General features: G+C 41.5%; 1 protein-coding gene across 4 annotated transcripts in view; it reads left to right on the forward strand.

The window, feature by feature from the left end:
• kcc (solute carrier family 12 member kcc) overlaps nucleotides 1-16,722 on the forward strand; it is an 88,599-nt gene that overhangs the window by 45,242 nt on the left and 26,635 nt on the right. The gene's annotated exons all lie outside the window — the stretch shown is intronic.

Here is a 16,722-nt window from a genome sequence, read left to right on the forward strand (position 1 = left end):
TAAGTATTATCCGCTCGAGTAATCATCGCGAAGCCATCGTGGCTTTATTGACTATATGGCCATAAATTCGAAGTCGACATTTCCCGGTCATATAACCGTATAGGTTCGTATTTCACGAATTCTTTATCGTTAGAAAGTAATTTTCTGCTCCGACTTAATTTCACCGAGCAATTTATCGTTGTCGCAAGGTTTACAGGGGTTGATTGGCGAATCAAGCCACGGTTCGTTCCGTTGTCTGCGAATCCTGAGAAATCGGTGTCTCGTTCGGAATGCAGCCAGTATTTGCGAGCATTCCACGGCACGACGCTAGCGGAACTTCATCTTATCTCGTTTAATCAAAGGTAGCTCGCAATCGGTCCACGTGACTCGCGTTTCCTTCGACTTCTACCGGCCGGAAATCCGTCGACGAAGACGGATGAGATCCGCCGCGCGCATGACCGTCTACAATAAATGAAAATCGATAATCGATTCTTTTGTACACGGTACAACGAACACGATGTTCCTTGTCGTTTTCTCGTTACGCGCCGATACTCGATTACTCCCGCGATCGGATCAGAAATTTTCGTACCGGTTGCGTCAATAACGCCACATTTTTCGTGTCTTAAACTCAATAATAACAAAATTAATGATGGTAGTAATCAAAATCTTTTATTATTTATTCGTGGGAATGCTATATCAGTACATTCGAAACAGCCTTCTGAACTCGTTCGACCCGTGAAACCACGATTGTCTCGAAACGACTTTGTTCAATGAAAAGAGGAAAAGACGGCGAAGAAAGTTGACCGTTTAAGCGAATGAAACAGCGGAAACGAAGCTTCCATCGTTTGCATTTCCCGAGGAAAGATTAAGTTGTTTGGTAACGGCAGATGTTTCGAGACTTTCGCGATGTGGCAGCAGGGGTCGTTTCTGTTTCCGTGGAGCAGATGTAGCACGGCTACGTACGATCATCGTCGTCGTTTCACACACGGACTTCGCAGCCCAGTTTCCAAACAACCTGCTACCCTTCGCCAACTTGGACAAACTCGGAGCTTCGCGGTGAATATCGAACATCCTTTTTCATTTTATTACGTTTTACTACTTTATGCTGCAAAACTTCGATTCGCTCGAAACTGGCTAAGCGGAACTCCTGGATCGTGCATTCGACAAATTTCCATTTCCGAATTTTCTGAAATTTTCAAAACCACCAAATTAATGTTTAAAACTCCCAGAAGCGATAGATCACGCTTGGTATATCTCATCGTGGAAACTATCGAAAAATTTCGCCGACACAAACTGACCTCGTTCCAGTACTAAATAAATAATTGAATGAATCGTTCGATTTTCTCACTGATTCCCTCTATTCGGAACCATTTAATTGGACGTTTCGAGTAAATAGCACAAGCAATTCTCGAATTCTGGTCGGTGAACCGAATATTCCACGTATGTATGTATGTGCGGCTCCTCCTCGATCGATACCCTGATCGATCGTCATTAAACCGTTGGATCGGGGTGTACCCCAAAGCTAGCGGTGTGTACACACAGTGTTCAAGGCACGAAATGCGTTCGTGCATAAAACCTCCGCTATTCCGCTGATTGCTCGAGTGACTGTCAGTCAACTGGCCGAAATGTTGAGGAAACTATAGAAATGTAAAAATAGCTTCATCGTGTCTATACTATTTCAACACTTTTGGCTTCTATACTGTTTCTAATATTTGCCTGAAAAATAAATTGCATACAGTTCGTTTATTACTTTCAATTCGCAAATTTGATCATTTAGGACGTTGCAAATTTGCAAGTGTAATTTCCACAGCAAGTTTATGAACTTAACAGGCGGTTGTAAAATTGTACAGGTCCAAAATTAATGAAATTAATGAAAAAAATAATTGAGGAAAATATCATCATATGGCACCCGTATCGTTATTCCAATTTTTAGCTCGGAAGCTCTTGAAAAGGTAATGAGGTCGATAGAAAATAATAGAGTAACTTGGCCGAGAGTAACGTAGCGTTATTTCGCTCCTCGGATTAAATTAATAACTCTATAGTTATCGGTGATATAACGTTCGAGTCAATATTTCTATTGAGAGGCGTGGAAAGCTTGTTTGTAATGAAAGTTTCACGGTAATCATGGCGACGTAAACTTTTACTATTTCGCGTGAGTTCAATGAAGTCCGCGTTAATACCGGTATTCAGCTGGCGCTTCCACTGTTTAATACCGGTATTCAACCGGGCATTTAGCTCTCGTTGGCCCTGCTAGAAGCTTTACGACCACGCACTCACTCTACCTCTTCCATTTTTGCCCCCTAATCTCGATTCTTCTCCATCCGACTTCTCGAATCCTCTTTACTTCTTCACGATATCTTTCTATTCGATTGTCAACAAGTACTTTTACTTATAATCGTCAAACAACTGTCAAATTGAATCATCCGTGTTACCACATTTATCATCCATATTTAATTGTATAGTTACATGTCTTTCTACATATTTTACAACGCCATGTCGTCGTATTATCCCCGATTAAAAATCTGAAACTCACAATACCACTAAAATCGAAGGAAAAGTAGTAATGTACTATCGGAATTCGAACGGAAAGTTTCGTTTATTCGCCGCTGGAAATGCGATTTATGTAGGGTAGCGGAGTTTTCGCCGGTTGCCAACTACCCTCCCAGGACACGTCGTTCGACCGACAGGAAGTTGTTGGCGGTGAAAAAACGGGTGCGGTTCAGTTCGGGTCACCTTGTATCCGGGGAATCTACCGGGTGTGTCGCACGGTAATAAACCGCTCGTAACACCTACATACGTACATGCATGTGTAGGTATACATGTGCGCTGGAACGGAGACGCAGACTCCGCTCTATCGATCCAGCCTGGAAAGAGACGGGAACAGGGGATGAAATCGCGATGAATCGGGAGAAAGAGGGATGCACGCACACACGTTGACAAGAGAGAAAGAGACTGACCGATAGAGCGAAGAAAGGGAACGGACTATGAAAGGAGATAAAATGATAGCGCCGCTCGTAACTTGGCTGTGAAAGATGGAACAAGAAAGAGCAAGGTAGGAGAGACATGGATAAAGGCACAGCCGAAACGGAAAAGGAAACGAGACGGATTGAAAAATACGGGTCGGAGGGAGGAGAAAAACTTCTTAGAGGGGTGAAATATTTTGAAAATTAGTACCGACAAGGGCTGAAGAGTTTATAGAGAAAATAGGGGTTAAATAGAAAATAGGGGTTCCAGCTGAAAGACTTTGTTTCAAGTTTTCTCCTTGCAGAGAAATTTTTGAACCGAGTATAAAGGTGAGACATATTTATGTAAAAGCGGAGACGAAAATAAGAAAAATTCTTCCTTCTCGAATTGGGAATTTTAGAGCTCGAGGATTCGAACAGCAATTTTGCACATGTCTCTCTAGGGTCAGTTGCGGTGTACCACATCGCCTAATCGGCGCTCAGAATTAGGCGAATGATCCCAAAGTGTGTGCAACGGTGTCAACGACCTCCCTCGATTGCGAAGCATGTTCGCGGAAGATCCTGACCTAGTCCGCATCGAGGGTCGTTTATTGGCATTTTCGCAACGCGTTACGCGCGATGATAGATACGACACGGGTTTTGGCAGACTTAGACATCCGGTTTCGCGGAGTACGTGCACGCGTGCGATATATTTCAGAGGAGCTGACGGCTCGACGACGTTCAACGCGGGGAAAGGGTTAAGGTCATGGCTCACCAGTTATTTCGGATGTGATACGAATGGACATTTCCGTTCTTCGTTCTATCGATTAATTTCTCTACCTTTTGTTTGCTTAATCGCTTTGCCTTCGAATTTCAAACGAACTTTATCCGATATATTTTTACTTTCAATCTCGTCTTTAATTAATACATGTGTCACATATTTTATGGTACGATTAATATTAAATAAAGTAGACTGTTCGTTCTTTTCTGTTTTAATACCTCGGCGAAAGTAAGTGCTGAGTGTAAAAAAAGCAGATTTCACTCATGGTCGTCAAAGAGAATTCGTTGGTTGATTTTATGGCGCAAACTGAATCGCGTTGCTGGAATTAAAAACTGAAAGTCTTCGAGGGCGTGTGATTTTTAATGTACCACTTGAAGTATCATTTCGTCGTTTCTGGTTGGTTCGAAAAGTTTTCCTGTAAATTATAATTAGAACGAAAAGCAGAAAAGAATGACAAATCACCAGCACCTGTTTCAAAAGTTTAATTTTCACTTTTGTAATATTTCGTGAAATTTCCACGACACTCCCGTCGGTTATTACCAACGTGTAGGACAAGTTTTCCAACAAAGTTACCAGTGTTTGCGAGGAACTTAATATTCTCCTCTTGCGAAAACGACGTTCCAACAAGTTTATTCGCTTCGGGTTTGCTAACTTCGTTAAATGGCTTTCGCTCTGTGTCATTAGTTGAAATTCGTTCAGACTTTCTATTAGCGGTATTATCGTCGTCGATCCTTTTCTTCTTCGCAATTTTAATCGTCCTTTATGCCGTTTTTAGGCGTTTCATTGACATTCCAGGCACAATCGAAACGGATGAAAATAGAACGGACGCGTACGTCGCAACGTGACGACTCGTGATTTCAATTTAAAAAATTCCTCCTGTCCACCGATGAATTCTTCTTGCCTCTCTCAAATTCCACCGGCCGCAAGAATAATTTATCCGATTCTGCTGACGATACTCTTTTTTCTCTTTTGCGAACTTTAGCTTTTACGAATTTGGAAATTCGAGGTCTTGCATAATTTGCATCCAAATTTTTGTGAAGATATTGTAGTTTCAAACTACATACGTTTAGAAAATATTGTAGTTTCTAAATAAAACGAAATTCGAAATTGTCAGGATGTTATATTTTATTCGATGTGTCTAGTACGAGGAACAACTGCCTTCCTTTAACCGTTTTCCCAGAAAGGAAAACTCAGCCTAAGGACGAGCGCGACCCCAGTCAAAGTGGTCGTACCATACAGCAAAAGGGTCAACTGTCTGCAATATTAACCTTTCTCATATCTGAAATCGATACACGAAAAAGAGTATCGTAATTTTTGTGTAAAATGTAGTGTGCGGTATTCGGCAAGAGCATCCAAATACCCCGATTGATGACACATTAATGAAATTTCCGGGCCACAAAGTCAAAGAATCGAAACTCATTTTGCCGCGCGGAGCTCTTTGAAAATTTGATGCAAATTGTACTTGATCGCTCGAACGTTGCGCTACAATGGAATTACGTTGTCCAAAGGCAGATTCGCTCTCTTTCGCGCGAAAATTCCCTATCAACTATCGTTCCTTGTAATCGGATTTTAACGAAGGAAAGAACATCGCAATTACATCGCGAGCGAACAATATTGGATTCTAATCAGAAAAAATTTTCCATACGGATACTGTTCGTTTTAAAGCGCGATAAGCCGGAAAAAATAAATACAATGTTTTCTTCTGGACACGGGATAAAGCGAATGAAACACGAAAACAAATATGTACGCGGAAAACAATCTTCGTTGCGGAGCAACATCAGATTCGTTTCCATGGAATGATTTACTGGTTTCGGTTAAATATTTGCCGTGCATTAGCACGCTTCACGGTAATGGGCCACCACGAGATGAAACTGTTTACCGAATTAAACTCGGCTGAAATCGTGGGACGGCGTCGGTAAACTGGAGTGAACAGGAAAATTCGGCGAGTTTATTTGCTCGTGCCGATACCGTCGATCAACCGAGTGCCGTCGAATTTCCACTTCAACGACTCTCCCTCGACAATTTTCTCTAGGAACGTTTCCACACTCGTTAATTTCCAACGCTCAACCTCTGATTTTAATGCTGCCGACACACGCGCCCCGAATTAGCCGAGAAAATCGTTGAAACTTTCGACATCGAGATTTATAGCCGAAGTAAATTTCACACGCAGGTTCAAGTAAACGGTTGTCATCGCGATCGGAATTAGGCGAAAATCTTAAGTTCGGAGTCAGAAATTGTTGAGGTTTGCAAGCTTAGAGGTTCATGAAAGATGTACGTTCAGAAATTTGAAAATATTGCAATGATCGAGCAAGCTTGCATTTCACCGAGTACGGAATCCAAAGTAGATGATGAAGTTAAAAGTTCACATTCTCGAAACTTGCAAACTTCGGCAATTGCAAATATTAATTCGTTGCTCGAAAAGAAATCGAGATAATCAGAAATTCGTTAAAATCTGCAAGCTCAAGAAAAGCTTGCCATAAAAAATGGAAAAAGGCAGACGGGTTATTTATCGGTGCTTATCCGGTGCGAATCAGCCGACACACGTTCGCGAATGGCTCGATCAGCACATTATTAGATACGAGTGGACCAGCCCGAAAAGTCTGCTCGCTGATCCGTGTCAACGATGTTTATCGTGCAGGATGCACACAGGACGTGTAGATGTTAAGTCATATAGATATCCACGAGCAAGAGGGGGCATATCTTTGACCCAGATAAGAGAAATTCGAAGGGGTTCTTATCCCGGCTCCATAGCCTCGAGCTAACGGGGTTTCTGCTGGCGAGCTTAATGGAGCTTGAATACTCGAAGATGAGACTTGCCCGCTTCCTATCCGCAGCCCCCGGGCGTTGTTCCGAAATTTTATCGAATTTTTTACCCACCGTCGTTTAAACTGCAACCCGAAAATTGCACGCTCGAATATTTTGATGCACGAATACCATTATGAAATATTATATTTGAAATAACAGAATATTTGCAACCTCTCTATTTCCTTCGAGCTGGAAATTTAAAAGTGTAATTTCTTTAGAATTTAATCTTGAGAATTAATAAGCTCGAGTCGAGATCGGCTCGAATATTTTATGTGTAGAAATTAAAATATTGAGCTACTCTTCGGTATTAAAATTCACTTAACATACTTGTGGATCAGGAAATTATTAAAAGCTACATACGTTTTTAATTATTTCGAAATTCCAATTCGAGATAAATTTAATATTTGCAAATTTAAATAAAAAACTTGTAAGCAAATATGATTGCGTTACAACGAAAATAAATTGAATACTCGCGAACTCAAGTTTAAAAGTCGTAAAAACTTGCGAGCTCGGTCGTTTCGGTATTCGAACGCGTTGCAAATAAAATGAATTTAGTACCTGCCTCGTGCATCAAGAAAATTTTGTATTCGTTACTCGCGAATTGCACCAACTTCTGACAACTTCGTCTTTTAATTACGTGTTTAATTTAATAATCTCTGATAATTAGTTTCCTAATCTCTTTCGCAACCGCAAGTTGCGATCGACAGAGGTGTGGATTATCCGTTCAGCTTTTTAATAAGCTTTGCTCACGACAATTTGTATAACCAACGTTACGTCACGCTCGAGTTATTCCTCGAGATTAATAAGATGAAATTGTTCCAAGATTCATGTAACGGGACCGAAGAATTTATAGTACTTAAAGTTAAACTGTTCTCGACATTTAAATTCAAAGTTAAGTTCTTTACAGGATCGATGTAATATAAATCGAGTATAGTTAGAAGTTTTTCTCCGTCCAATTTGAACAGAAGCATCTCCGTAAAGTGTCGGGAAGTTCGAAGCAAGGAAGATGGCTTCGCTTTTTCCCTAGGCTACTAGAGATTCATATTTCTTGCCAAGAGGAGGAAGAATTAAAAAGCGACAGAACAGAAGCGACAGCAATTTATTCTCGTTTATCCCGGTGTCGTGTCGGCGGGCTTTTTACCGGGCCGAAAGAAACTACCCTTAGCCGTTCATTTTTCAATCACCCTCCGCCGCGAAGAATATCGTCGTCGAGGGGTTCGATGTTACGAGGGGTGACCGGAGTTAGCTGGATCTCTCGGCTCGTGGCGGCAGCCTTTTATACCTGTTTCGAGGGGGGTGCGTGCACTGGTCGCCAGTGACGTCACCGGAGGCACGATGACGTAAAACCCGGGAAACATTACGTTACGCAAGCGTAGAGAGTTCCAGGAGGGGTTGAAGCCTCGGCCCGATCACCCACTGGCCTACTTTCACCCCCTTACACCCCTGCTGGCGCACCCTTTTCTCTTCTCTTCTCTGTCCAAACGATGACGGGCTATTTTTTTTTCTCTCCGCCTCTCTATCCTAAGGGCCACGTTGCGTCAAAGGGGTTGTTTCCCGATCGAAATTTTACAAAATTTCCGAATACACCGCGATCTCGCTGCGAAGAAATCGCCGAACGAGTTGATGGATACGGATATTGGGGTAGATTCAGAATAGCCTGGTCCGATTAATGGGTTTTTTTATAGAACGTCAGGGATTATTGGACTTCCTGTGCGGTTATTTGGATGAATTGGTCGGTTAGGACGAAGGGTGAAGGTGGTTGGCGTAGGGGGTGCTTCTACATACTCGATGGAGCGATCTAAATAAACTCTGGGGCAAATGATAAATTTGGACACAAGGATAAACTGTGCAGGCCGAATTCAGAGAAGTCGCTTTTACTCTAGATGCGATTTACTTTAAATTATTTCATTTTCTTCGTTGCGAGAATAGTCTTACGAGGGGTACTTTGTGCAAAAGTAATTGCATCAGAATATAATTTTTCTTTTAGCTTTAAATTTCATTTTACTTACGGTCCAATGGTATTATTTCAACTGGTTTCGTAGTGATTAAATTCAGGAGGCGTCCACTGAAATCGCACTCGTGTCGGACTTTTTCCTCGTCCCAAGAAACATTTGTTCGATCATGAAAATCGATTCGAACGTGTCACACCTTTTCCCCACGGTTTCCAAACGAATTCATCGGTGACAACGAAAAGACAAGAAGGGATGTCGCGAGATAAAAAAGAAGGTGGAGAAAAAATACAGCATCGCGTGATTAAAATTAAAAGCGAGCGCGTCGCTTTGAAAACAAGCTCCGGGTTGCGCGATACCAATTCATTTACGTTCAATAGCCCTGCACGTTTGACCTTTTTCTCTCCCGGTTTCGACGCCTACGTAAATGAAAAAAATGCAAAGAAAAATACGTTAAAAATGAAAACAGACGCCTAACGAACGAGGTTTCTCTCGTTAGACGATAAAATGTAACTCGGTTATCAAATGGCCGGGGTCGATTCACGAAATTCGCGGTAGAAACGCGGCGACGACGAACAGAAACAGAAAAGCGCCAGAGACCGCTCTAATTACGGTCGAACGATCCTGTAATTGAATGTCATTGCTGCACGAGAACGGAGCGTCGTTGGTTACCTGATCGCAAAGGTGGTCCTTTGTGAATACAACTTCGTTGTTAACGTCGTCACTGCAAACTTCACCTTTCGGTATTAACTGCCGGAATATAATTAACCGGATCACCGGTTACTCCTTTGTATCGCCAATCGTTAGCTAACGTGTTGTGGTACCACGTATGAAACTCGTGTGGCGATACAACAAAATATACGTACATATAGAGAATGTAACACATGAAAAAATACCAGAGGTCAATGCTACTTATAACTTATATATATGTGTACTTGTATGTATATGTATACTTATATATATGAATATATATACTTGTAATATTATTCACTTGTAAATAAGGCATACTTATAAAAAATAGAACTTGTGAATGTATGAAAACCACGTGTGAAGATGGTAATCCAATATGTAGTAATCCGATGCACGAAGAATACCACACATATAATAAGGCAGTATCTAATATTACAATATATAGAAGTACCACGGGATGATATAACGTTTCGATTCAAAGTGACAACGTTCGTAATAAATGCGGAAATAGTTCCATAAAAAAGGCCTTATCAAAGAGATTTAATACCGCTTAAAGCATCCGCGCTATAAAAAGCGAAAGAAGCACAGGAAGGATTAAGGTACCTAACCGTCGCGTTTGATCGCGTTCGAAGTTGAAAATCCAGCGGGACTTGACGAAGTTAATCAGCGCGAACCGGTTGCGAGAGAAGATCGGTATCACAAAGTCGGCTCATGTTGGAACGTTTACGTGCTAGAAGCTTTGCAATTCCACACGGAGCTACGCTTCTCCATTTATTACCAATTTTCCAAGGGATTTACCTGGCCCATTTGAATGCACCGCGATGCACCGCTGTGCACCGTGCGATGTAACCTTAATTACCGTTGCTTCTCCTTTTCCTGCGGATCTCTATGGCTTGTATTGTGCTAGATACCGTAATATATTCTATCCTGTATGAATTTCAATGCGTCTTATGTATCACGCCGATATGATACTGACGGTACAGCTTCTTTTTTTGAGTTAATTATGATCGTTTATGGTGAAGTGGGAGAACATAATTTGTCTGATCATACCGTCTGATCCCTGAGTAGATAGTATCGACGCTCCGTCTGATCGCTCGTCGTCTTATTCTACTAGCAACGGGCTGACTGTATACGACCACGTACTATAGACTACGTCTGATCATCTATGATCATATTCTACTTCCTCTTCATTTAGCTCTTTTACTCCTTCCTTTACGATCACACCGTATAAAAAATTGATTATGAAACTTGTAATCTATTTGAAGAACAATTTCTGCCGTGAAAAAGCAACTATATCTTTGTATCGAACGACATTCTACCGATATCCATAATGTAATTATTCGAATGCATAAATCGCCCGGTTTGTTGTACCGGACATATTTTCCCTGTTCTGAAATCTAGTAGAAACAGCGTGCTGGTACGTGACGCAACGCAACAGAATGGATTCGCTTTCCAGGCAGGTTTTCATTCCGCAATAAAATCACGACACAAAAAGAATAATCCTTGCACGGAAAGCAAACTAACGAGATTGCGTTACAGATTAAACGATCACCGGTTGCCACGAGATCGACGCTGCGAAGCTGAATTAATTATTGGCCTCCGTCCATTCGATTCGAGCACGACGCATCGTATTTACATGGATTTACGCGATACGGATCGGCGCGAATAAATCGTCGCCACGCGAAAACGTACATATTCGCGGAACTACCGAACGTTTGATTCTCTGCCAAACCTGATCGAGTTTCGTTTAATCGCGTTCTCGATTTCGGATACTTCCCTAATTACAACTCGATTTGGGATTTAACCGACTCGCAAGGCTGCATCGGATCGCGATATATTTTCTCGCGTGGCAAATTGAACGCTTTGAATTTTTTAATTTACGGAATTTGAGGGTTATAGAGCTTGAAGGGTTCGAGGAGGCTTGAAAATCCCTTAGATGCGAGTTTTGAGACGTAGACATTTGAGATTCGAGGCATTCAGCATTTAAGAATTTTTAATCCCAGTGTTCCACTTAGAAACCTTAGATATTCTTTTCTGAACTATTCATACATTGTATGGCCAATAGTAAACCGGTTAATGCTCATCAGTCGTTGGACTTCTTTAATAGTTTTGTCTTCCAAAGTCACTTGCGTTTTGTAACCAATAACATTAACTTCTGACGGACTAAACGGTTGCTTGCGCATTTAAATAAAATACATTTAAGAAATACGGTAATCCAGAAGATCGACAGCTATAAAATCCCCCGATCGAAAGGAGCTAGAAATCTAGAAGAGCTATAAAATTTGGCAAGTTGAGATGTGTCCGAAAGTTGACAGAGTGTAAACCGGTTATTGACTGAACGTTTTCGCAAGTTCGCGAATCAGCGGGGTAATGATTCGATAGAACGAAGTCGATGAACGAGGGTTTAGTATCCTTTGCCGGGCGTCGTTTACCATCAGCGTGGCATCGTTATTGCCTGTTAGCTCGATACGATCGTGCTGGCAACGTTTCAAGAGGAGCAGATTACCTTGCGACGAAGCATCATTTTTTTACAATCCAATTATCCGAGCTTATTCCAAATCGTTTAACCAAAAAAATCATTCGTTTCTTTCAAATTCGTTGGCAGTGGCTGAAACGGGGGTCAGTCATTTGACTGATAGAAATCGACAAATTTTAATTCGTATTGTTCCCTGGTAGTGCATTAGGCACTTCAGATGTTTTAACATTCTTCCCAAAGTGTTATTTTTAAGTACTTTCAATTACTTTACTACATATTCATTCTTTCCTTATTTCGTACTTTTCATGTGTTTTATATTATTTGATCACAAGTGTCATTACGCATTTGAGGAGTAATAAGTTATCAATGAATTTCACTATTTAACACGTATACAAAAAAAAATCACCTCCAAAACTGCATATGCAATCCAAGACCACGTAAAACTATTTTAAGAAATTCCAGTGACAAATGAAAATCCTCTGAACGTCGTTACAAGGGTTTTAAGGGTTGATTAAACGAAGACGGCGAACGAAAATGAATTTTAGTTGACTCCGTTTGGGTCTCGGCCAGATTTTCTACGTGTTTTTACGTGTAAACGAGAACGAGCGTAACGAAAATCTAATTGGGATGTGATGCGGATGGTACCGTTTCTTCTCTCTCTCGAGAGAGAAACGAACGCAGACTTTTTTGTTTCTCCTTTCTCCGGGGCCGAAAGAAAGACGAGCGTGATAGAAACTGACTTAACGAAGATGAGATCGCCTCAAGTTCAATTCACTTCATTTTATATTTGCGCAGGTAAATAGAACGAAAGATGAACTAAACTTTGATTCAACAGAGGATGTTCCTGCTTTCCTTGCAAGCAAACTCTGCTAGATTTAAATCCACCGCAGACTTAACTCCGGTCGATCTTTGTTTTTTCAAACATTACATTGTTTGTTATTTGTTCCACGTTCTCGATTTAGGTCAGGGTTGGAGGAACTTGGAGACTTTACATTCGGGAATTGGGATTTGCTGGTTTGAGATAGGGGGATTTGGGTACTTAGCGATTTGGGACGTGGAGATTTGGGCACTTAGCAATTTGGAGATGTGGAGATTTGGGCAATTAGCAATTTGGGGATATGGAGATTTGGGCAATTAGCAATTTGGACACTTAGCAATTTGGGGACATAGAGATTTGGGCACTTAGTAATTTGGGGACGTGGAAATTTGGGCACTTAGCAATTTGGGGATGTAGAGATTTGAGCACTTAGCAATTTGAGGACGTAGAGATTTGGGCAATTAGCAATTTGGAGACGTAGAAATTTGGGCACCTAGCAATTTTAGGACATAGAGGTTTTTGCGCTTAGCAATTTGAGGATGTAGAGATTTGGGCACATGGAGATTTGGACATGTAGGAATTTGGGGACATATAGAATTGGGAATATAGAGATTGGAGGACATAGAGATTTGTACACGTAGCAACTTAGGAACAATGAGATTTGGAGACGTAGAGATTTGATATATAGACATTTATATTATACACAGGGTGTCCCACAGCTGGTGTAGGTTCCTAAAATGAACTGATGTTATTCTGAACAAGATTTCCCTATACAAAAGTGGGGTTTCAAACCTCGTTTTTGCAAAGGGAAATCTTATTCAGAATCACGTCAGCTACCCCCCATTTCAGGGACCTACATTAATTGTGAGACATCCCGTATAGAAATTTGGAGACGTGGAAATTTGCGGACACAGACCTTTGCAGATAATAAAACCTTGCAACGTCAAAAGTTATCTTTCAAGATTCCCATACTAGACACTAAGAGTGCGACATTTATTATTCAGAATTTACAATTTAAAATTTCGGGACTTCAAAGGTGAAGAATTTTCCAGCTAAGCCGAAAGAAGGAAGAAACAATAGGCGAGAGTGAAACGGTGAAATCGTTGATGGTTTAGCGTATTCTCGATGAAAGAGAAACGAGAGCGGTGTTCGATCTAGCGACGTTTCAGGCCGAGCTTAAAGCTTTCAGCCTCGGCTTTAGGGCGCGCATACGCGCGCGGATATAAATATCGCGCTTTACGGAGGAAATAACGCGCGACATTTTTCCCTTAACGTCGCTCAAACTGCACGTTTAATCACTTCAGGGATATTGACACATATTTGTGCCTTCGTTTTTTTATGATGGAGTTTAATTATTATTGCTAGCTGCTGTACATTAATGCTACATCGACGTTTGCATTATGCAAATTTGTATAATTTACGAGGTAATCTACATACTAATTTATTACTTTGATTTATTATGCTTTTTACTTTGCAAACTTTGATGTAATATAAATGCATAAATACCTGTGGTCTAATTATCTTTCAGTATCATGATAAATATTCTTTGAAAATACTCTTTCCATGGTAATTTTATCTTCAATATATGCAATAAATAATTTTATGAGACTTAATTTAATAATAATAATTAACAGTGTCTACAGAATTTTCGCGTACCTAACAGAATAATATTTGTAATTCACGATGTACTTTGCTAAATACTAGCTTCCATAGCTTCGAAATTTTTGATGTTAAAAAATCAACCCTCTATTAAATTATAAATTATCATTTAAGTAATAAATACAGTCGATGAACAGTCATCCTCAAACATTAATAAATCATCTACTTCGAAACGAGAAGCTGTAAATCTGTCGTTTGTACGAATATGCTTATTCCGTGAGAAACCAGAAAGATTAGCCTCTCCATAGAGGCCAATCTCGATTACGCGGTGTTTGAAGAATAAACGAGAAGAAAAGGGAAGCACGTAAAGCAAGATAACGAACAAATGATTCCGGGGTACGAGGGAGCTGGAAAAAGAAATGAAAAAGGAGGAGGATCGTCGCTCGAACACGTTTTCGTTGCTGGTCTTTCATGCGTCATTTCCTGTAGAATCTCCTCCATTCCATTTTTCTTTTTCTTCTTTCGCAATCGTACTTCGGATAAACGACATGTCGGCGAACAAGTTCTCGTGACAATCGTTGCGGTGAATTCATCAGCAGCGTCGATAAAACGAGCCAGACGAGAAAAAAAAGGGAAAAGAGAGAGAGAGAGGGTCGTGGAAAAATTGAACACAACACGAAACGACAAACGGAAACGTACAGTAATTTGAACGGTGAACAAAAACCGAGTGTCTGTTTTGTGTTTTCGCGAAAATTTTGCCCGCAATTCTCTTCCGTTTGTTTTAGCAAGAATGAAAACGAGGGTATCAAAGGAAAATATTTTCACCGTTTAAAATTGATCAGCGAGTAGTTCGGGAAAATTGAAGCGGGGTATTTTCGGACGAAACGAGTCGAAAGTCGGACGATTTGTATGAATCGGAATGGAAAACAGGCGAAAAGATACGGAATATATTATACAAGATGGAGGAAACGCGTAAAGTCTTCCCGTTGAAGACAAAACAAGCGAAGGAGGGCAGCGTAAAATAAAGGAAAAGAGGACGCGGTGTGTACGTTATTAAAGTCGGTGCAAAAAGCTCACGGATAAATGTGTGCACACGCGAGTGCAGCGTTGCAGCCATTTTCGATGAGAACATGTGTAGAGGCAAGAATTTTCCGATTATTCCCGTTTCTAGTCAATTTACCGATTTGAAAATACCTTCATTTTCAAATCATTAAATATGCAAATTCCCGAAAACCTATACGAAATCTTTCCAGATCCCCAAATCTTCTCCCGGAACATTTACTAAATTAAAAATTCGCCAATCAGGAATAACGACTTTCCCTCAGCTACTTTCCCTGAAATAACCTCGACGTGTGCCCTTTAAATGCAAAAAGGCTGGAAAACGAAAAATGTAAAAATAGCGGTAAGGGAAAAAGGGAGCGACGAAAACACGGGGTATCTCGTAAAAATAAAATAAAATTGGAGAGGGCTCAAAAGGTTGGGTCACGAAATGCATCGATCGGGAAAGAAATAAAAAATAGTTGGGTCGACGTGTCGAAGCGATAAAACGCGAGGAAACAAACAGGAAAGTCCTACGCGAACGAAACGGAAGTTCAACGCGAGCGTGATAAATAAAATAAAAGTCAAAGGAATATGTCAATAAACAAGATGCACGCGTACCCAGCAAATACGTGGGCGCTGCGAAATGAAAAATGTATAAAAAAAAATATCCCACGGGAGTTCCTATCAAATGTTGACGTAATCGAATAAAAAATAGAAAGCGATGAAAGGAACGTGCTCGGGAAAAAGGCAGTACAGCGAAAAAGGTGTTGCATAGCAGGTGTCAGAATGTTAATTAAGTCAAAATGAAAAACGCAGCGATACACAACTACGCTGAGATTAGCTCCTCGATCCTAAAATCCTACATTCCTAAATCTAAAATGCCAATGTGCCCGGGTTCTGAATTCGGCTACCCTCGCAGAAGATGGAATACATAAAACAAGCGGTGGTAATCGAATGTCGTAACGAAAACGAATAAAAAAATGGAAGCAATACAAGCAACCGCTGGAAACGCGAATCCTATCAGCAAGTAGTAAAATCCGTAGAAGAGAAATCGGATGAAGAAGCGAAAACAAAGAGAAAGGAAGACGCGAAGATCAGAGCAGCAAAAAGAAAGAGGAGTATCGAAGGTGCAAGAGGTAAGGAGGAGGTCCGAAGACGAGAGAGAGCAGACGGGCAGACGGGCACGCACACAGGAGAGCGGTATAAACTAGGAAGCAAGAGAGCGAGAGAACGGCGGAGCAGGAGTGGCGGGTGGCATCCCCGGGGGTGCAGCGGGCGCTTGCGCTGTGCGCGGCTGGAAAAGCGGTGGCGAGAGCTGGCGAGAACGCCCGGGACGCGTCGCGGCTGGTTCGCGCGAGTGCAACCGAACTAACCAGCAGCCAGGATAAGCGGACAGAGGCTAGCAGCTCGCGAGGAGGACGGGAACAAAGCTCGGGAGGGTGAGTGGCGAAGTCGGAGGCAAGACGCGAGGGTCGAGATAAAAGGAGAAGATCGAAAGCTGCGTGCGGACGAGAGGGAGAGACGGTCTCGTGGCTGGCCGAGAGAGGGAGGATGTAAAAGCTGGCAGGGAGTCCGATAGAGCGTGCGCGCCTCCGAGGAGGGAAGGAAAGAGAAGAGAAGGCCTGGAAAAGCCGGGAGTGTTC

The sequence above is a fragment of the Megachile rotundata genome, chromosome 10 (genome assembly GCF_050947335.1).
Source record: "Megachile rotundata isolate GNS110a chromosome 10, iyMegRotu1, whole genome shotgun sequence".
Lineage (NCBI taxonomy): Eukaryota > Metazoa > Arthropoda > Insecta > Hymenoptera > Megachilidae > Megachile > Megachile rotundata.